The 21,517-nt window shown below is 41.3% G+C and overlaps 1 protein-coding gene and 1 pseudogene across 1 annotated transcript in view; both read left to right on the forward strand.

The window, feature by feature from the left end:
- The window catches only part of CHST8 (carbohydrate sulfotransferase 8), a 217,743-nt gene that overhangs the window by 102,622 nt on the left and 93,604 nt on the right, over positions 1-21,517 (forward strand). The gene's annotated exons all lie outside the window — the stretch shown is intronic.
- LOC141505570 (galactose-1-phosphate uridylyltransferase pseudogene) lies at positions 1,834-3,260 on the forward strand (annotated as a pseudogene).

Below are 21,517 nucleotides of genomic sequence, written 5' to 3' on the forward strand. Positions count from 1 at the left end.
ATTTAGTGTCACCCAGAGGACCATGGAGGGGCCCATGGTTGGTGTGAATAGGCTATATACTCTTATAAACAGGGAATTATAAAGGAGAAGCAGAGTGAAGGATGTTATTAAAAAAAATGTCTCTGGGGGCAGCTAGGTGGCGCAGTGGATAAAGCACCGGCCCTGGAGTCAGGAGTACCTGGGTTCAAATCCAGTCTCAGACACTTAATAATTACCTAGCTGTGTGGCCTTGGGCAAGCCACTTAACCCCATTTGCCTTGCAAAAACCTAAAAAAAAAAATGTCCCTGCATGAAAGATGCCCAAGGAATTAATTGAAAGCCAGGGGAAAAACAAGGGACAGTCATGAGCTTTGCTTGTCCAAAAGAAATGTATAATGTTGTGAAAGTGAAAGATTTGTTTTTTTTGACTGGGTTAAAGAGGCCATTCTTTGCCTCATTTCTCACCTATCCTTAATCACTGAATGGGCATTGCTTCAGTCAAACTGAAACCTTAGCTTAAAAAGACCAAAGTCTCCCCACTGCATCTGGGCGCCATCCCTAGTCATCCTAATCTATATCTTGCAACTTCATCTAGATGGCTCTGAAGAAGTGAGTGGTGACTTTGCACAGGCCTCCTTCACTTAAATTCAATTCATTTACATGTCTTGACATCACCTCCCTGATGTCTTGGTCCTCGTTGAGAACAAAGGACAAACAACATTCAAACACATTTTGGGAAAAAAAGGGGAAAGACACCCCCAGATAAGAGTCACACATGGATGTGACTCAGGTTTGAATGGATTGTCATCTGCACCTTTGGAGAGAATATCCTCATGGATGAGAGCACACAATGATGATAACTAGCATTCATTACTATCCTATTATTATCCCATTTTATCCTTGCAAACTCAGGAAACTAGTACTATTATTCCTACTTTGTAGATGAGGAAATTGAAAGAAATAGAAAAATATCTATTAAGTACATACTATCTACCAGACACTGTACTATATACTTCACAGATGTAATGTTATTTGATCCTCACAACAGTTTTATGAGGTAGATGCTAGTATGATCACCATTTAACAGTTGAGGAACTTAAATTTGAGTGCAGTTTGGTGACTTTCCCAGAGTCACACAGCTAGTGAATGACTAAGGCAAGATTTGAACTCAAGTCTTCCTGACTCTAATTATAGCACTATATCCATTGAACAATTTGGCTGCCTTGATCCATTTGAATATTTGAGCTAGAGAAATGTAAGCTTACTTGACTGGGCAGTGGTTAAGGGAGTGAGACTTTGTGGTCCCATAAATCTGCATAGTGGTCCCCAAGCCAGGCCAGGCTTAGCTCTCAGTTTGACCCCAGGGACTTAACTCAGAACCAAAACTTATTCCAAACCTTGTCCATAGCATTTACACATATAAGCATCAGAGAATATGTTTTGTGTGAATACGAGTTGGGTGTGGGATCACCCAACTCTGGTTCTTTAAATGTGCTATGACCCAAATTGCCCCCCCCACTCTATCTCTATATCAAGACCACAAATTAGAAATAGTAGCACAGAACAACTAGAGTCTCTTGCTGCCTAGCTTTCTGGGCGGTGTTTGCAATGGGAGATTATATATGTTGCCAAAAATCTGGATAGCAAAAATCGTTTTAGCTTAGGAATTGTCTATATTTGCTATGGTCCCCTGTCTTTCACATTCATTTGAGCTCTACATTCTGGATTATCTCTACCTTCCCTCTCTAGCTAAGCCTAATAATGATAATCTAGTAATTATTATGTCCTCTTTTTTCTTTGAAATTTTTTTTAAAAAATCTATACTTTTAAATAGCCCCCAAAAGAAGAGCTAGGTGACTCAGTGAGAGCGCTGGCCTTAGAGTCAGGAGGACCTGAGTTCAAATATGGCCTCAGACACTCACTAGCTGTATGATCCTGGGCAAGTCACTTAATCTAATTGCCTTTCTTCCTCCTCCCCCTCTCCACCCCCTCAAAAAAGAAGAAATAAATAGGCCCCAAAAGAAAATTTCTATGTACACAGCAGAATACAAAAGTGAATTCTATATGAAACTATTAATGTCTATTTCACACCTCTTGTGTTTTAAAAAACTAATAAATTCTACACGATAACTTTGGAAAACTATGCCACTTATCTGTTCTTCCATCTGAATTTCCTTCTGTTTTCTTCTGTACATTAAAAAAAGTGTTTCATCTCTCCAGTCTGGGTGGGTGGCAGTATTGTAGACTACTCTGTTGTGGCATGGTAGTGAAGGCAGGACCAGGTGGAGACCTTGAGGAGCAGTGGTTGCGGCGGTAGGCAGCCACCTTTCAAGCGAGCAAGCATCAGCATATCCATTACAACCTGCTGCAGGATGAGTGGGGGCTGGTGTCTTCTCACCTAATGAAGTGCCCCTGGAATGGACAGGTGGACCCCATCCACACTGACAACATACCTTGGCATGATCCCCAAACCCCCTCTGCCCTGGGGCAGTACAGTCCAATGGCAAGGTGAATCCTCACTACAAGGGCACCTTCTTATTCAACAATGACTTTGCTGCTCTGTAGCCTGATGGCCCTAGTCCTGGACCCAACGATCACTCACTGTTCCAAGCTGAAGTTGCCCGAGGCATTTGTAAGGTCATGTGTTTCCTTCCCTGATCTAACATCACACTGCCACTCATGTCCATGCCTGAGTTCTGAGTTGTCATTGATGCACGGGCCTCAGTCATGGAGAAGCTGGGTTCATAGTACCCTTGGGTCCAGATTTTTGAGAACAAAGGAGCTATGATGGGTTGTTCCAACCCACATCCCCATTGTCAGGTGTGGGCTAGTTGCTTCTTGCCAGAAATCATGGCCCAGTGGGAAGACTGAAACCAGCAGGCCTATCAAAAGCAGCATGGATGCCCCACGCTTTTGGAGTATGGGTGTCAGGAAGCTGAGAGAAATGTGCCTCTACTGGGGCTTAGAATGAGGCTGATTGTGATCACTGGCAGCTCCATGCCCACTACTGTCCACCACTGCTTCGATCAGGCACCATCTGAAAGTCATGGTTGTTTATGAGATGCTGGCCCAGTCTCAGAAGGATCTGACCCCAGAGCAGATGGCAGAGCAATTGAGGAAACTACCAGAAGATCATTATAGGCTTTGACAGAAGGACTCATCCTGACTATGACCCTCAGGAGGAGGCCATGGTTAGGACTGATTCTAAACTGCCCTTTACCTTCCCTACCCCCAATTTGCTTCAATTCCTTTATCTCACTGGGTGAGGGGAGGGGTCTTGAATTGGCAAATAAATCCTTTATCCCTGTCAAAAAAAGTGTTACAATGACCTTTTTTGTCATTGTTATTATCATTATTGTTAATATTCCCTCTCCCCATTCTCTGACTTCTCAAGTGATGGGGTAGGTTGGGATGAGGAAGAATTTTGTAACAAATAAATATAGGAAAATAAAATGTATCCAAAGTGTCCAAATAGAAAAATATTTTTTTTTGCACTTTGTGTCTATCATCTCTCCTCAGAAAGTCGGTAACATACTTTATTCTAAGTCCTCTGGAGGTAGAATGGTCATTATATTTATCAGAGTTCTTAAGTTTTTCTTTTCAGGGACACTGTCCTTGAATGAACTTTTCCCTTGATTCTACTCATTTTCACTCTGCATCAGTTCAAATTATTCAGGATTCTCTGAAATCATCTCTTTCACTATTTCCTATGGCATAATAATATTCCATTATATTCATATAGCCTATTTGTTCAACCATTCCCCAGTAATCCAAGAAGCAACTTCCTCCTTCTCCAACACTTGTTTTTATTTTCCCACATTTGGATCAATTAAAAAGTGTTTTTTGTTTGTACTGTTATCTCCCTGATATTATCCTCCATCTTAACCAAGCTATGCCTTCATCACCTGTTTCCCTCTTAAATTTGTTGTATTTCAAACTCTGTGAATGTGTTATAATACTCCTTTATCCATTTCACTTGATGCTGCTCCCCCTTTTCCATTTTTGTATACTCTTATCAGATACCCCAATTATGAGAAATAGCAAGTTTCACCTCCTTTTTCTTCCTTTCTTTACTAGTCCCTTTACTTTCATTTGTCTTTTCCCTTTTCAAACCTTCAGAAGAAAAACAATTCACCCCTAGAATTTCTTTTTTTCTTAATTCAAGCTTCCCACACCCACCCAGTACCCTTTGAAGACTTTAGGGTTCTGTAGGAATATTTGTTTCTTCTCCCCCATAAGAATATTAGCATTACATCATCATTTGGCCCTTTCCAAATGATAAAGGAAATTTGCCTTTCTATCTTTCTTTGTATTTTTATGTTTATATTTCAAAATTCCTAAGATCTTTGCTTTTCATCAGAAATATTTGAAAGTTCTCTATTCTATTAAAAATCAACATTTATATTCAACTTTGCAGCATTAAGTCTTTTTTGATTATAAGCCTATCTCTTTTGGTTTCTAGAATATTATATTTCAATATCTCCACTGATTTTAGAAGAAGCTGCCAGGTCTAGTGTGATTTTTTTTTTTTGAGGCAGGAAGGTGACACAATGATTGGAGTCAGAAAGATGTCAGTTCAAATCCAGACTTAGACTTTATTAGTTGTGTAATACTGGGCAAGATATTGAATCTTTGAATGCCTCAGTTTCCTCATCTGTAAAATGGCATAATACTTCCTATGGTGGTTGTAAGGATTAAATAAGGTAATATTAATAAAGTGCTTTGCAAACCTTAAAGCTCTTCCCAAATGCAAGATTTGATTAGCTTAACTCTACTTCCTTGATGCTTGGAATTGTGCTGGATACTTAGAATATTTTGAGAACTCTGGATTTTGACTGATATTCCTCTTTTGGGTTTCTTTTCAGGAAGTGATCAGTGAATTCTTTTTTATCTTTGCCCTTTGTTCTAATAGATATATGTAGTTTTCATTTATTATTTTTTGAAATGCAATGTACTTCTTTGGATTAATCTCTGTGTTTGTAATGTTTTATATTTGTTGGTGTTTTTCACCATTTGCTCATCTTTTTAGCTTCAATTCCTTGGGGTTCTGAATCATGGATAAGTCTGCCTTTGGCTGTGCTATTGGGTGGAGTTGCTTGGTCCTTGTCTGACCTTGGGTTCCTTGGGGTCCTGTGCAGACCTCCAGCTCTTGGGTTATGATCCCCTGGTCCTCTGAGGTTCAGAGTGCATCCAGAGTCCATCTCAGGACTGAGTGTTAGGGACCTCTGAGGTCCTGGACATGTGGTGTCCCTGTCTGTGGTGTTACAATAAGACTTCCTGATCACCCTGAAACTTAGGGAATCCTCCCTTCTTGTCACCTTTAGATACAGAGCTAAGTTGCCTTCACAAGTCCTAGCTCTTCTTTGGTTGTGTGGAGAAGCTGTCCAGTACTGGTGTTGCTTTTGCTGGTGGGCCACTTTCCTATTGTCTATGAGCTTTTGGATGACTTTTGTATAGTTCTGGGGGTCACTTGTAATTTCTCTTTGGATTTCTTGATCTTTATTTGGTTCTGGTGCAAACTTCATTGGTCTATGGAGTATGTAGAAGCTTGGCAGTTTGTCTCCCATTCAGGCAATCATCTTGGTGGGTTCACCTTGGAAAGGGAATTCTGGGACAGTTGATAGGATGGGCATCTTACCCATGAGGGTGTCAGAACCCTTAGCAGACTCCTTATCTCACTGTGTTTTTAAGTTTTAGAAGCATTCTGAGATCCTTTAGGAGACCCTTAAGACCTACTGGGTGATTAGTTGCAGCAAAACAAATCCAACTAATAAAGGTAAACTTAGGGAGCACTTTATGTTGGCAAGGAGCTATCTGGGAAGAAGTCAGTCAGGAACAGTTCCTGGTGATCTCAGTATAAGCTAGAGTCAAGTCAAATCAATAATTTATTCATTTTAGCCCTGCTATATTAAGCATTGTGCTAAACTTGGTGTATATATATATATATATGTATGTATGTATGTATATATACATATATATATATATATATATATATATATATATATATATATATATAAACTTGGTATATGATATAGGAAAAAACTGGAGATAAACTCAGAGGAAAGATACTAAGTTTAAGGAGGATTTTGAAAGACTTTTTGTAGAAGGTAGAACTTTAGCTGAGATTTAAAGAAAGCTAGGGAAGCCAGGAGGAAGAGAAAAGGAAGGAGAAATTTTCAAGAGTGGGGACAGCCAGTGAAAAATGCTCAATCAGGAAGTGTATTTCCTCCTTGAGATATACCAAGGAGATCAGAGTAGATGAAGGGAAGTGAGGTGTAAAAAGACTACTAGAAAGGTAGAAAGGAAGGTTATAAAGCACCTCAAAAACAAGAGAATTTTACATTTGATCCTGGAGGCAATATGGAGCCACTGTTGTTTATTGAATAAGATGGAAGCTGTTGACATTGTCAAACCTGTGCTTATGAAAACTTAATTTAATAGCTGATTAGAGGATAGACTGGAGTAGGGAGAGGCTTGAGACGAGATTGAATGGCTGGCTATTATTATAAAGGGCCAGGTGTCAGGTGATGAGGATCTGAATCATAATGATGGTGATGTCAAAGAAAGAGACATATGTGAGAAGGTAGAATTGATAGAACTTGGCAGCTATTTGGATTTGGGAGGTGTGAAGGAGTTTAGTATCACATTAAGATGAGAGTCTGGATGATGGGGATGAGGTGATGCCTTTGACAGTAATAGGAAAAGTTCAGTTTAGGACTTGTTGATTTTAAGATGTCTATGAAATATCCAATACGAGAAATCCAATAGATATTTGAAGATACAAGACTGGCTGTCAGAAGAGGGGTTATTTGCTGTAGTCATGGGGGGGGCTAATTTTTTCAGTTCAGTCATTTTTTAATTGTGTACAATTCTTTGTTACCCTATTTGGAGTTTTCTTGGCAAAGATACTAGAGTGATTTGCCATTTTCTTCTCTGACTTATCTTCCAGATAATGATCTGAGTCAAACAAGGTTGAGTGACTTGCCTAGGGACTCACAGTAAATGTCTGTGACTGAATTTGAACTCGAGAAGATGAGTCTTTCTGACTTCTGACCCAACACTCTATCCATTGCCCACCTAGCTGTCCTTTGAGAGAGGTTAGGGTTAAACATATAGATCTGAAAATCTTTGTATAAGTGGATGCATTGTCTGCATATGCAGATCATCAAATACATTAGAATTAATAAACTTATCAAATAAATTAGTATTTTAGAAGGAGGAAAAAAATGAGGGCTAAGGACAGAGTCTTGGGGGATACCTAGGATTAACAAGCTTGATCTAGAAGAAGTTTCAGAAAAGCAGGCTAGGAAAGAGCATTCAGGCAGATAGGATGACCTTTTCAAGATGTATAGACACAAGAATGATAGTAGGAATGGACAGATCAAATTAGGGTTTCAGAGTGTGTTTTCTAACTTTCTTCCTGTTTCTTTGTTGCTTAGCTTCCTGTCTCAATGTCCAGCTGTCCATTTCACTGTCCAACTGCCCATCTTGCTGTCTAGCTCCCTGTCTCTCCTTCACAGAAACTCAGATTTTCTGTATATCCAATATGTGCTTCTTGGAGAGTTGCCTCTCCCTCCCTCTCCCACCTTCCCCACCTCCCATGTATTTACTGAGATATGCTAAACAGATCAATAACGTGTCAGCCCTTTGCCAAATGGAACGTAAAGAGGGTTTTCTGGCATTAATCAAGGCTGTGATTGACAGGTAATCATTTTTCCACCGGGTGCTCATTCTTCCAGAATAAGCACATCACTGCTTTCTATGGATGTTACAACGGTTCAGAGACAACATCTAGACATCTTTACTTACCGCATCCTTTGGTGTTGGGTTTGATCCTGCTTCCAAGACAGGTCTTGCTCAGTCCCCTGGTTTTAGCCAGACATTAAGAAAAATAGTATAATGTGTAATCTTTGGGATCAAATTTGAACTCCTTCCCAATCCCAGGCTTATTGCCACCCTAATTGCTTCCTTATAGGGAGGAAGGGGGAAAGACAGACTGAACAGGTCAGTTGCAATTCTGTCCAGGTAACAGGATCCTGGTTCTCAAGTCATAAAGAACATGCATAACAATCTTCTATGGCTTCATTGTGTCACTGTATCAGAGGTTAGTTCCCAGGACCACATAGAATCTAGGAACTCTAAGGTCTGATTTTGTGGACTGGGGTAGGGATGGAGGGCTGTTGGGCATAAGAAGTACATATATAGAATAGACACTGGTCATTGCAGTCCTTCAAATTTGAGGCTAATGAAGCTATAGGGACAGGGTGATATCATGGAAAGAGCAATGAAATCAGAGTTAGGAACCCTGGGTTCACTTGTCAGCTCCATAACCCTGAGTGAGCTACTTCTCCTCAGGACCCATTTCTTCCTCTGCAGGTAAGGGTTTGACTCTGCAATCTCTAAGATTCCACCTAGCTCAATATCCTCTTCCCCTTTACATACATCAGCTGTTACCTCCTGGACCTAGCAAATTTTCAAAAATCCATCTCTGAGCAACCCATGAGCAACCCACTTGAAGATTCCTAAAATATAGGCTAGGGACTTCAGCAAAGCAGTCTTTCCCTTGTGCTATCTGCATGATCAGGTACCAGCTCACTAGGTGCTGCTTTAAAAGGGAAATTAAAATATTCTTGGGAGAGGCTTCCAGAAGGGAACACTGTGGGTACCTACACACTTCCTTGAACCTATTGTCCTGAAACCCACTGGTGCTAGGGGGTAAATGAGACCACAGAGTGTTCAAATTCCTCTGGCCTAGGGTCCTTCCTTTTCTCTTTATCCAGAACTGATCCCCAGTGAGGAAGGGATCGGGCAGTGGGATGCCAGTCAGATGACATATGTTATGAATTCAAGAGTTACTAAAGAGCCTGGCATTGGTTGGTGGCCTCAAACCCAAGATGTACCAGAAGAAAAGTTAAGGGGAAGAAATGGACCTTCTGTGTAGGAGACATTGAACTTGGGTTCCATCAGGGTTCTCCCTATCACTGTGCTCTCCCCAAAATATATGAATCTGATCATAGTCAACCCCACCCATCCCCAGCAGAGAGAGACTGTTCTACTGTCTCTCCTGAGCCCTCTGCCCTGCAAAGTGAAAGGGAATATACTATGGAGACTCCTGTTCTTCATATATTGAAAATATCTGCCCAGCTTGAATATGTGTTTAATATATATGTGTGTGTATTATATAAATGTATTGTGTGTGTGCATATATATATATGGTAATTTTTTGAAGGGAAGCACTGGTAGGTGGGGACATTAGGAAATATCTCAAGTACTTGGTCCCTTGAACTGAACATAAGAGGAACCCAGAAATTCTAAGAGGTTGTGGTAAAAGGATGCCTTCCAGGTACCAGGATCAACCTATAATGGAGGTGTTGGGGCACAGGTTACAGCATCATGTAGGTCAGGACCATATAGGTCAGATTGGTTGGTCCATGGAATGAGTGGAGGAGATCAATATACAGAGAGGCAGACAAGTGTTAGATTGGGAAGAGCCTCCAATTCCCAACAGAAGCACTTGTATTTAAGCCTAGAAATAATAGGGAGATCCTAGAGTTTACTGCATTGGATAATGACATAGTCAGATCTGTGTTTTAGGTAGCAGGTGAATTGGAGAGGGAAGACATAAGGCTGGGAGACAAATTAGGAGATTTTTGCTCTCCTGGCAGACAAGTGATGAGTATCTAAGCTAGAGTGGTGGCTATGTAAGAGGAGAGATGGGAATAGATCAATCAATCAGTGTATGTTTATTAAGCAACCGCTATTTGTGTGCACCTTGCCTAGTATCCACTAGGGATACACAGATTGGAAAAAGACAGTTCCTTCCCTAAAGGAGCTTACAATCTGTTGGGGGAAACAACATACAAAGAAATAGATACAAAGTGAACCATAAACAGGATAAATATGAAATAATTAAAAGGAGGAAGGCACCAGAATTAAGATGGGATGGGAAAAGCTTCCTGTAGAAGGTTGGATTTTAGTTGTGACTTAGAGAAAGCCAGAGAGTAGTAAGGGTTGAGGAAGGGGAACATTCCAGGCATGGGGGGACAGTCAGAGATGTGGGAGATGTGGGAGATGTGGAAGATAGAATCGACTTGACTACTGCACGGGGATCTCAAGAAAATGAGTGTAGGGAAAGTCCCAAGATAGATGAATAGAAAGAAGAGTGGCTTAGGTTGAGAGGAGGCTGACGATGATGTTTTAGACTGGAGCTAGAATGGAGCCTGGTCAAGTGAGAAAAGCTAGAGGAGTTCTTCCCCTGGGGTCCATGGCCTTGTGGGATTTTAAAAAATAGTTTGATAACTGTATTTCAATATAATTAGATACCTTTGTAATCCTATCTGTTTTATGCCCTTAAAAAACATTATTCTGAGAATAGACTACACCAGTCTGCCCAAGAGTTAAGAACTGAATTTAGGAAGATTACTAATTTATTCCTTAGCCATGACTCCAAAGCAAAAGAGGTTTAAGAACCTGTTTGACCAAAATGCTAGATAAGTGGTAGCTTTGAGTGTCCAGAGTAACTTTTGTCAACAGTGAAGTTTTTGCTAGAGATGCCAAGTCAGGATGGCATCTTCTCTCTCTCTCTCTCTCTCTCTCTCTCTCTCTCTCTCTCTCTCTCTCTCTCTCCCCTCCCCCATCACAGCAAAGGAATATTAGAATCTCAAAAAGCTACAACTAGGACATTTCTCCTGAAGAAAATTCAGTGGAAGCTGGGAGAGATGACTTGGACCAGTGGAAAACTTGGAGTTAGTCTGAGTGACTGTGATTGGCAGGGGGGGACTGACATGAAGTGAGGGGGCAGTAGATGAGGCAAAACTGAGCCTCACCTCTGATTGCAAAGGATTGAGTACATTTACCTGGTGCACATTGAGTGTATGCAGTTGCTTAATGCATGTTTACTGATTGATTATCTATTCTCCTCTCTCCACTTACATGAAACCACCCTAGCTCAGGCACATCACTTGTATGCCAGGCAAGAACACTCACCTCCTAATTGGCCTCCCAGTCTTGTCTCTCCCCTTTCCAATCCACCTGCCACATATTCCTATTGTCCCTAAACCACAGTTTGACCATGTCATTCTCCTACTTGGTAAAATCTAGGATCTCCCTATTATTTCTAGGATTGAATTCAAGCTCCTCTTTTGGAATTTTGAAGCATTTCCCAGCCTAGCACCAGCCTCCCTCTCTATACTCCTCCCTAAGGAAAAAGGACACCATGGATAACAGTCCGATAAAATAAAGTCAATTGATTCCATGCTAGTTACAGCACCTGAAATGGAGAAAAAGTAGCACAAAAACTCAGTTTGAAGTGACAATACTTTTTTTGCAGATTTTCTAGCTCTGGGTTTCTAAAGAACTTGCTGAATTCTCTGGCTGATTTGTTCGATCTTTTAAATGACTTGTCATCACCAGGGGAGATGGGGGCAGACCTTGGAGCAATCTGATCGTGATGGGAAACTCTAGGCTCCTCTGAGCTGTCAATGAGCTGGTCATTTTTCCTGGAAGACAAGACATTCAGCCACATACTTTCTTTCCTCTTGGCAATGAATTTCAAAAGTCAATGCAATGCCAACTACAGGAACATTTGGCTTTGACACCGGCTGGCAAAGGAAAATAAATCAGGGTTTGCATTAAAAAATGAGTTCCCTATCTGGAAGGCTCCATGGAAATCTGAAACTGGACTTGGCCAGAAATCTGGGGTTTGAGATAACATTTTATTTCAAGCCTCAATTTCTCAGCTTGGCATTCAAGGCTTTTCATGATCTTTCTGGACCCTATCAGCTATATTTGGTACTATTGACTACCCACCCTTCCTCCTGGGTCCTCTCTCCTCTCTGGTTCTTTTATCTCTTTTTCTGCTTCATTATCTACATCACATTACAAATCAATGGGTATTCCCCAAGATCTGTCCCAGCTCCTCCCCTCTACCACCTCCTGTGTCTCTATCTCTTTTCCTCCTCTCTATCTGTTCTCTCTCTCTCTCTCTCTGACTCTTTTTCTTTTTCCTTCCTGTCCTTTTAACCATCAGCAACTCCCATTTGTTTATTATTTCTTTGCTGCTGATTCCTAAATCTATCCATCCAGCCTTAGTTCCTCCCCCAACTTCAATTCCACATAGCCAATGTCCTATTAAACCTTTCAAACTGAATATTACAAAGATATCTCAAGCTTAACATATCCAAAACTGGTCATCCCAAACATCCTTCCCTTCTTCCAGGTTTGTAATCTTGGTATGTTCCTTAACTCCGAGGTCTTCATCTCCATCCTATCCAAAACTATTGCCAAAGTATGCCATCTCCATTTCTACACTATCTTTGCATCTAACCCCTTTTATTTATTCACATAGCCTCATAGTTCACATAGTTCATCCTAATCATGTCTTACCTATATTATTGCTATCCTCCTAATTGGTCTTCCTGCCTCAATTCTTTTTCCAACTCTAATCCATCTTAAAACAGTTGGTTTTTCATATTTAAATATTTCCTTTGAATTCTGACTACCCAGGGCTGTCAAAGAGATTTCACTTAAGTATAAATGGGATCATGTCACTCTCCTACTCAATCAACTCCAGTAGCTCCCTAATGAAAGACTCCCCTGTTTAGATTTTAAAGCTTCACAACCTGGTCCAAATGAGAATTTCAGCCTGATTGGATTTTATTTCCCACCTTGCAATCTGTGATCTAATCAAAGTGACTTTTTCTCTGTTATTCTCATGATAGGCACACCATCTTTCTTCTCTGGGCTTTTGCATTGGACCATTCCCTATAGCTGGACTGCATCTCCTCCACAACTGTACCCCATGGAAACCTCTCCCTTCAGATTATGGCTCTCATACCACAGTCTGTGTGTATGGAAAGTCTTTCCCCTTCCCAACTCAACTGCTAGTGTCTTCCCTCTCAAAAAACCTCATATTTACTCATTTTGCATATATTTGTGTTCACTTTATATTTATGCTGGATGTATTTTATAGATGTACTTGTCTTCTCCATTAGATTATTAACTCCTCACATATAAGAATTGTTTCATTCTTTCTTTGTCTCCCTAGACCCTGACATAGTGCCTGGCAAATAGTAGGTGCTCAATAAGTGTTTGTTGATTGATTGATGAGCTCTACCCTACATCTCTAACCTCATCCCATTTAAATCTCTACATACTCCACTTGTTCTAGCCAGGCACATTTCTTCTTCTTCTTCCTCCTCCTCCTCTCTTCCTCTTTCTCCTCTTTCTCTTCTCCTCTTCTTTCTCCTTCTCCTGCTTTTTCTCCTCCTCCCCACACTAGCCTTGCACATTCCTCTCCCCAAATTTCTGCTTGTCACACTTTGCACCTCTTCCTCATCTCACTTCTCCAAATGCTCCCTTTCCTCTTTTCAGTACAGTTCAGATCCCCATTGCCTCAGACTTTAGAGACATCTCCTCTCTGTCTCTTGAATGGTTTGTCTCCATTTCACATATAGACCTTAGTCACAACACTGCAATTTGTTTTGTTCTCCATGTCCTCTGTCAGGCTGTGAGCTATCTGAATCATTCCTTTCTCTTGAAATGTGGATAACTTCAATAGGTAAAGGCTCTCAATATAAATTCCAGGTCAGAACTAAAAAAGCCCTTTGGAAACATCATCGAATCATCTAACCTCCTTACTTTTTTCCTTTTTAAAAAATCTTTTTAAATATTTTATTTTTCCCAATTACATGTAAAAAAGCAATTTTAACATTTTTTCAAATTTTGAGTTCCAAATTCCTCTCCCTCCCTCCCCATTGAAAAGGCAAGCAATATTCACACTTTTCTTCTGTTTTTAAAAAAAATTTCTTTGGAATACAGCTGCCTCCACATCAGTGGATTCCTGTATTCTCCTCCTCTTAGGAATGTCTGGAACCCCAAAGGTCCTTATTTTTGACAACTATGTGCACCTAGTTCATAGTAGTAAAGACCACTCCAATGTCTTGGGGCCACCACTCGTCTCTGTACTGAGGCAGGTGCTCTTCTAACACCAAGTACCCCCCCCCCCCACCCTGACTCCATTGACAACAGGAGATGGATTACTCCCTTCAGGTCTGAGGACTCCCAGCTGATCTCTTCTTTTGCCTTGGACTTCAGACCCACCTAAATCATTTCTCTATCAGGCGCTGAACTTTGGCAAACAGGACTCCTATCTCCTGGACTCCTGGCCATGACAGGAATGAACCCCACCTTAGAAGATTTAATCAGCCTTTTATATGAAGACCTTATGTTACATGTGAAGCTGCCAAACAACTGCTTAAATATCTTTAGTTTGCACACTGCATATTCCAATTACTAGAAAATACCATTGATAGGAGAGTATCACAGTGTAGGGAGGAGGTGCCCAGTTCTTACTGGGCTATCCATATTTTCCTCCCGGTATCAATGACTCTTGCACTATCCTACTGTCTACCTCTCCAAGCACTGCTATGTGTATGAGTATATGGGATTGTAAATAAGATCCCATTGTAATGTAAGATCAAGAAATTAAGGATTTTACAGTTCAAAGGACCTCAAATATCATTTAATCCAACCCTAATCCAACCTGTTGGTTGTTTAGATGAGGAAACTGAGACACAGAGAGGTTAAGTGATTTATCCAGGTCCCAAGGTAATTAAGGACCAGAGGTGGGATTCCAACCAGGACCTCTGGATCTAGAAACAATGCTTTCCATAGTTCCTTGTATAGAATCTGATGTTATACAAGAAAAAGCCCTAGTTCAGGTCAGAGGACCTGAGTGTGAATTGAAAAATCACTTTACTGACTTCAGTTTCTTCATTTATAAATTAAAGGGGTTGGACTGGGTGGGCACTGTGGTTCCTTCTAGATTTAGATCCAGGATCCTATGAATGTGTGTGGGTGAGTGTCACCATGAGGCTTCTCTTTCAAAAAATGACTTTTCCTTTACATCCATTTAAGCAGCATGCAAAATGAGTCCGAGTCAAAAACCTGACCCTTGCCTTGCTGCACCTCCCAGCTGGGTTTGTGGAGATGACGGCTAGGAGGCTCCTTTTCTCTGTCTATTAAATGTGTTTTATCCATGTGGTGAGTAGTTGGAGCCTGGGTGCCCCAGGATTTGCTCTTTATCCTCTTTCCCCCCTCCAGAAAGAGCAGCACATGTTAAATATTTGAGGTTTTGCTTCATTAAGGTTCTAAAGTTCAACAGTAATTAGTGCGATCAGGTGCCAAGTGAGTCAGCTCCCTGGGGATGCTGAATGTGGCATGTTCAGTGGCAGCTTTCCAGGCCTGGGTCTAGAATATCATCAGCAGAAGCCCACGTTTTCACCGTACTAGAGTAGTTATGTAATTGACTCCACTGGTAAATAAGAATGGAGAAGCCTGGCAGCCCAGGCTCTGGATGTTGGGACTCATTCTTGTCTACATCTTCCTTGCAGCCAGATATATAATAATGCTGGTATAAGAGGAGGAGGCCTGGCTGTGGCTCAGTGGTCCTGTTTAGTTTGATTGTTGGTGTCTGAGCAAGAGGCTTTTGGGACAAGCTAAGAGCCACCTCATTGGCTAGTGCTCATTAAGTGTCTAAGGTTCATTGAAGACTGTGGAGGTGCTGTCTGTGTTGGAAGAAAGAGATGAGGCTGTGGGGCGAAAGAATGGACCATGGGAGAAGGGGGGCTGACTCAGTGGGTCTTAGATTCTGCTAGAGACAGTGTAGCCAAATGGATAGAATTCTGGACCAGGAGTCAAGAAGACCCAGGTTCGAATCTCACTTGAGACACTCACCAGGTGGACTACAAACTTAGGCAAATAGCTAGCTTTTCATGAAGGAGATAATATTGAAGCAGCAGGAGGTGTTGGAAGTTGATTTTTCTACCTACCATCTAGGTTCTACTGGATTGGCATGCTTAGAACATCTATATGACCTTAAGTGGGTAATTTCACTTTTTTCTCTGCCTCAGTTTCCTCATCTATCAAATGGAGGGATTCCCATCTACCTCAGATGGCAAAGGGTTTTTAAAGACTGTTCACATTGACTGAAGGCATTTAACAAAGTCCTAGTCCCAGGATTGAAGGAACTCATAGACAACCACAAAAGAAAATCTAAGGGGGAGGCTAGGTGGCGCAGTGGATAAAGCACCAGCCCTGGAGTCAGGAGTACCTGGGTTCAAATGTGGTCTCAGCCACTTAATAATTACCTAGCTGTGTGGCCTTGGGCAAGCCACTTAACCCCATTTGCCCTGCCAAAAAAAAAAACCCTAAAAAAAATCTAAGTGGGATTTCAGCAGGTTTCTGAAGGATGGCTGCAATTTGGAGAGGGAGAGAGAGATGGTCATCCCGAGAAAAGAGCACATCATGGTCTGGCTCCATGCACAATGGGAGTACTACACCCCAAGTCAGACAACCTTAATTAAAACCCTAGATCTACAGATTGAGACCATTTGCTCCTGTGTGACCTTGGACATCATTCCACCTCTCTGGACCCTAATCTCCAAAGTGAAAGGGTTAGATTAGCTGATCTCCAAGATCTCTTCTAGCTCTAGAACAAGTTGTGTATCTCAGATCAAGAGCTAGTTATGACGCCTTAGAGGGGGTTTTAAAGTTACTACCAGAACAGCCTTTACTAGCGATTTCCCATCATCTGACCAGGCCTCCTCTGGGCTGGTGTAGGCAGTTCCCTGGTCTCTCAGAAGAAGCTGCTTTTCAGTGTTTAATTTCCTAGTTGACCTGCTCATAAAGGCCACAGATCTCCCTTTATTAATTGTTCTTCTCACTGTAAAAGGAGTTTTGTACTTTGGGGTGGAAGGTACCTTTTCTGAGATGGACCACAGAGGACATCAGCAAAACTGAGCTACTATACCTTTTCTGAGCACCTGTGTGGGGGCCTCAGGGCCATGATGTGTCCAGTAGGTCCACCAGAACCCTGGAACCAGAGAGAAGGGAAGCTCCAAATACCTTCCTCTTGCCTCTACATTGTCATCTCTAGACAGAATACTAGTTTTAAGCCTGGACTTATCCTTCCTTCTTCAGACAAAACCTGATCATTACAAAAGGGGCTGCCCTAAGCTAAAAATAAACAAAACAGAACATTAGGGGTGAAATCTTTCAGCCAAACAAAAAAAATTTCCCATCTCCCTTCAGCCTTCCTTTCAGGATTATGATTGGTTGGGCTGCAGGCAAATCCCCAAATCACTGCTACTGGATTGGTTGGTTTTTGTTTTGTTGTTGTTTTTTTAATGGAGAATTTAGTAAACTATAATCTAGCCTTCCTGACTCTTTGAGTCTGGTTGGGCAACAGCAGGCAAAACTAGAATGTTTTAAGATGCTAATTGAATAATAAATGTGATGGGTCTGTAGCTTTTTTAACTGTGTAAAATGAACCCCTGTTCATTGTCCTCCATCATTGTCACAAAAATAGTCATAATTATCTCCTTATTTCTGGATAAGTAAACTGAGGCAAAGAGTATTAGATTATCAACAAAGCTTAAAATGTTTTAGAGATCCTAGCATCATTGATTTATGGCTGGAGGGAACCTCAAAGGTCATTTATCTACTCCTATCCCATTTATAGGCAATAGTCAACAGTCAATAAACATTTATTAATGCCTGCTCTGTTCTGGGCCTTGGAAATAAAAGAAAAAAAACAGTCCCCACCCTCAAGGAGGTTATTCCGTGATTGGGAAAGACAATACCCAAAAGGAAACTGAAAAGGGTGCAGCACTGCCAGAGATCAATACCCAGTTTGGAGACAAGCAAAGATCCTGAAGGAAAATGAAAAGTTTCAAACTTCTGAGCCCTCTAGAAAAGAAGGCTTTGGGAGGAATTGATTGCCCCCTCTCCAGTCCTCCTATCAGAGGAGATAGACAGCTGAGAGTGCTGAAAAGGTGTGGAGTATCAAAGCTGGATCTAGTGATGGACTTATCCTGGAACCCAAGCTAAGTTTTCTGGTGAGAAAACAACAGGCCGGAAAAATCACATTTGTTTTCAGAAAACAGAGACCTCTTCTACTGAACTTTGTATGATTATCTGCTCCAACTCCCTAACTGTATAGAGGTAGAAGCAGATCCAGTTCATTTCAATAAACATTAATTAATTAAATACATAATGTACTAAATGCTGGAGATACAAAAGAAACAAAACAACAGTCCCTGTTTACAAGGAGCTTATAAACATACAAAGCCAGCTACATACAGGATAGATAGGAAAATAATTAGTCAAAGCACTGGGGAGGCAAAGGGGATGGGGGCATAAGGTTTAAGAAGACTGGAAAAATAGCAGGGAGCTAGGTTATGAAGGATTTTGAAATCCAAACAGAGCATTTTGTATTTGCTCCTGGGGGCAAAAGGGAGACAATTGAGTATGTTGAGTAGGGGGAGTGACGTGATCAGATCTGTCTTTTAGGATCCTCACAGAAATGATGTGACTAGCCCAAAGTCACACAAAAAATAAATAGCAAAGCTCGGAGATGTGACTCACTCATGGTCACATAACTAGCTGGTGGCATAGCCAGTACTAGGACCTAGACTGGTCAATTCCTAGGTCTAGGCTTCTTTCCTTTGCATTGTCTTTAGGTAAAAACTACTGTTTAGTCTACTGTATTTCAGGGATCTGTGATTTCATTAATGTGGCTAAACCCTTGACCAAAAGAGGTCACTGGTCTTCTCTGACTTGGTGTATTATCTTTGAGAATTTCCAAAAACAGTCATCACACTGCAGATAATGTGGTGAAGAGGTTGTCAGAACTTGACTGAGTTGGTCCTTGGACCATTGATGTACAATTCATCACTGAGCTTGTACTCAAAACCTTTGCATCTTGGTAGGAACCTCCAGAATTTCTCCCTTGCTAATATATCCTCTCCAGGCCAAGGGATATTATTGTGCAGTAAGAAATAAGGAAAGTGAAGAATCTTGAGAAACATAGGGGAAAGACCTATATGTACTGCTGCAGAACAGAATAAGAGAACCAAAGGAACAATACAAATAGTGTTACAGGATTACTGATGAGTATTGATAATTAATATGAATCTTAATGTTGAGTCAAGGAAATGGCTAAAGAAGGTCCCAGAGAAGAGATAAAGAACTACACCTTTTTCATCACAGCAGAGAAGCAGGGGCCTATGATATTATCAAAAGTGGTCTTGGTTGGCTTGTTTAATTGCTTTTCTATGTCTTGAGGGAGGGTTCCTTCTCCAGACGGGAATGAGAAATGAATGTAATATAAAGTCAAAAAAATCAATAAAACATACATATGCATGTATGCTTATGTGTAAACAATGCATAAATATACTCATAAATAATATATTATTCCATCATTTAATATATACTATGTATATAACATATATAGAAGATAGAATATAATATGTTCTGTTTAATATATAATTATTCTATTTAAATATATTTAAATCAGATAGGAAAAATTAAAAACAAGCAAACAAAAATAAGGATATGGATCCATTTTCATGCCAGAATAACCCATAGAAGGAATACTAAATTTAATAAGGGAAAACTCAATTACTCTAAATAGTATGTGAGACCAATAATGAACTGGAGACTCTGTTCTCTTGGGGTCACAAGGAGAAGGGTGTTTATTCTTGCTGTATCTTCCGCAGCAGTAACTTTGTACTTGACTTCATGTCTGCCAATTCCTCTGGGTTCTCACATATGGTGACAAAGTAGGAAGGCAGGGGCTGGAGTTGGGAAGCAGATGTGTCTGTGAATATCCTAATAGGGTCCTTGCTGTGAATTATTTTGAGCCACTCAGAGGTGTGTTTGCTGCATTGTACACACATACAATGTGAGTGTTTGTGTGTGCGTGTGTGTGTGTGTGTGTGTGTGTGTGTGTGTGTGTGTCCATCTGGTGTTGGTGCTGTAGTGTCTGCAGGAGGGTAGGCGGTAGGTGAAGGATGGAGCCAGTTAGGAGCCCATGGATGGATCAGTTGCTAAGACAACCACAGTGGAATCACTGGGGGTGGTCTGTGCGTAGGCGCTATGTGTTGGGATTTAACCATGAGGTCCCCATGGTCAGAACAACAGGTAAAGGTGTCAGCTTTGGACCATCCAGCTCAAGATTTCAAGAATAGTCAGTCAGCAGGCTCCCAGAGCTGGGGAGGAATTCTTCAGGTGTCATAGAAAAATCCCCTTCAGTGTAGGGACTACCTGTCTGCTCCAACTCAGCACCTTAACAAAGATGCTAGGGTTCTGTTCGCTATACCATCTAGGCATGAGTCTCTAGTTACCACTGCTGACTGACAAGTTTTGTAAAGAATTAAGAATATAAGATCTATTGCATCAGGTTTCTGGTGGTTGACCTGAACTTGGGGAGGGACAAGGGCAACCCCAACTAAGTGGGTCAAGCTTCCTAGTCTACCCGGTTGGATGTTTGAAGGTGATTCATTGAAGGAAAGTCTATTTCTGTGAAAAGCCTAAGCTGTCTCCCACCAGCCTCTGTCTCTTGAGAGAATCTGTTTGCTTCACATTTGAAGGAAGATCAAAAAATCCTTAGTCTGAATGATTGAGATCCACAGAATCACCTCCTGTCTGTTTTCCATGCTTTGCCGTTTTCTGCACACACAGTGTCATTTATTCTTTATTACTACTCTGACTCCCACGTCTTGCTTTGCCTTTAATATTCTAGTCAGTGACTTGAGCTTTAATTCATGCTACTTTGGTGTCTCCCCCCCCCCCCCCCCCCCCGCCCCAAGGCCTGGGGGTGTGTGATAAAAGGGGGGGGGGAGGTTGACTGGTTTGGTTTGTCTGGGCATTCCAGAACCTTTCCCTGGGGGCCCTTCAGCCTCTTCCCAGGAAAGGAAAGGTTGGCAGTAATGTCATCACTCCCTTTTTGCATCCACGTTGCCTGGCTTTCAGCTGTCTTTGTGTTGGTGACTGCGGAATTAATTCCTGGCTCTTCTGTATGAGTATGACTCCTCCTGAAGTTTATAAATATGAGAGGTGTCATGAAATTCATATCTGACCTAGCCCCAAGGAAGGCGGAATTCATCAGCACATTAGCAACTCAGGAAGGATTTCATGTAAAAATGGCTGTATTTTTTCCTTTTTCTCCTTTTCCTCCTTCCTCTTTTTTTTGGGGGGGGGCAGGGAGCACTGTGAGAAATTAAGCCCCTTAAAAAGAATAAGGTAGTGCCACATGATGGAGGCATGGAATTCTAAATGCCTCTCTAAGGGAGAGATTCTTGAGCCATTCCTGATGGTAGCTATCCACACATAACAAACAGCAGAGGCCACAGGAGGTAGCAGAAGTGAGAAGGTAGAGGACCATGGCCAGATGCTTTGTGTCCTCTGAGGGTGGGAAAACCCCCCAAAAATAGTCATCTCAAGTTATAGCCGTGAAGGAGTTTCCTTGGCAGGGACACTAGATGTGGAGAGTCAGGAGAGGCTGATAAGATATGTCCTGTGCTATAGTCAGCACAGGACAAAGAATAGCTATGAAAGACTAATGGGAATTCTAAAAGGAATACTAACAGGTAAGATGTAGGGCTGGGCAGGTCTGAGCCATTGCATTTGCTGGCCAGAAGGCTAAAAACTTTACTCCAGTCATCTGGGGCAACAGAAAGACTGGAAAGAGGAAAAC

Source organism: Macrotis lagotis, chromosome 1 (genome assembly GCF_037893015.1).
Source record: "Macrotis lagotis isolate mMagLag1 chromosome 1, bilby.v1.9.chrom.fasta, whole genome shotgun sequence".
NCBI lineage: Eukaryota > Metazoa > Chordata > Mammalia > Peramelemorphia > Peramelidae > Macrotis > Macrotis lagotis.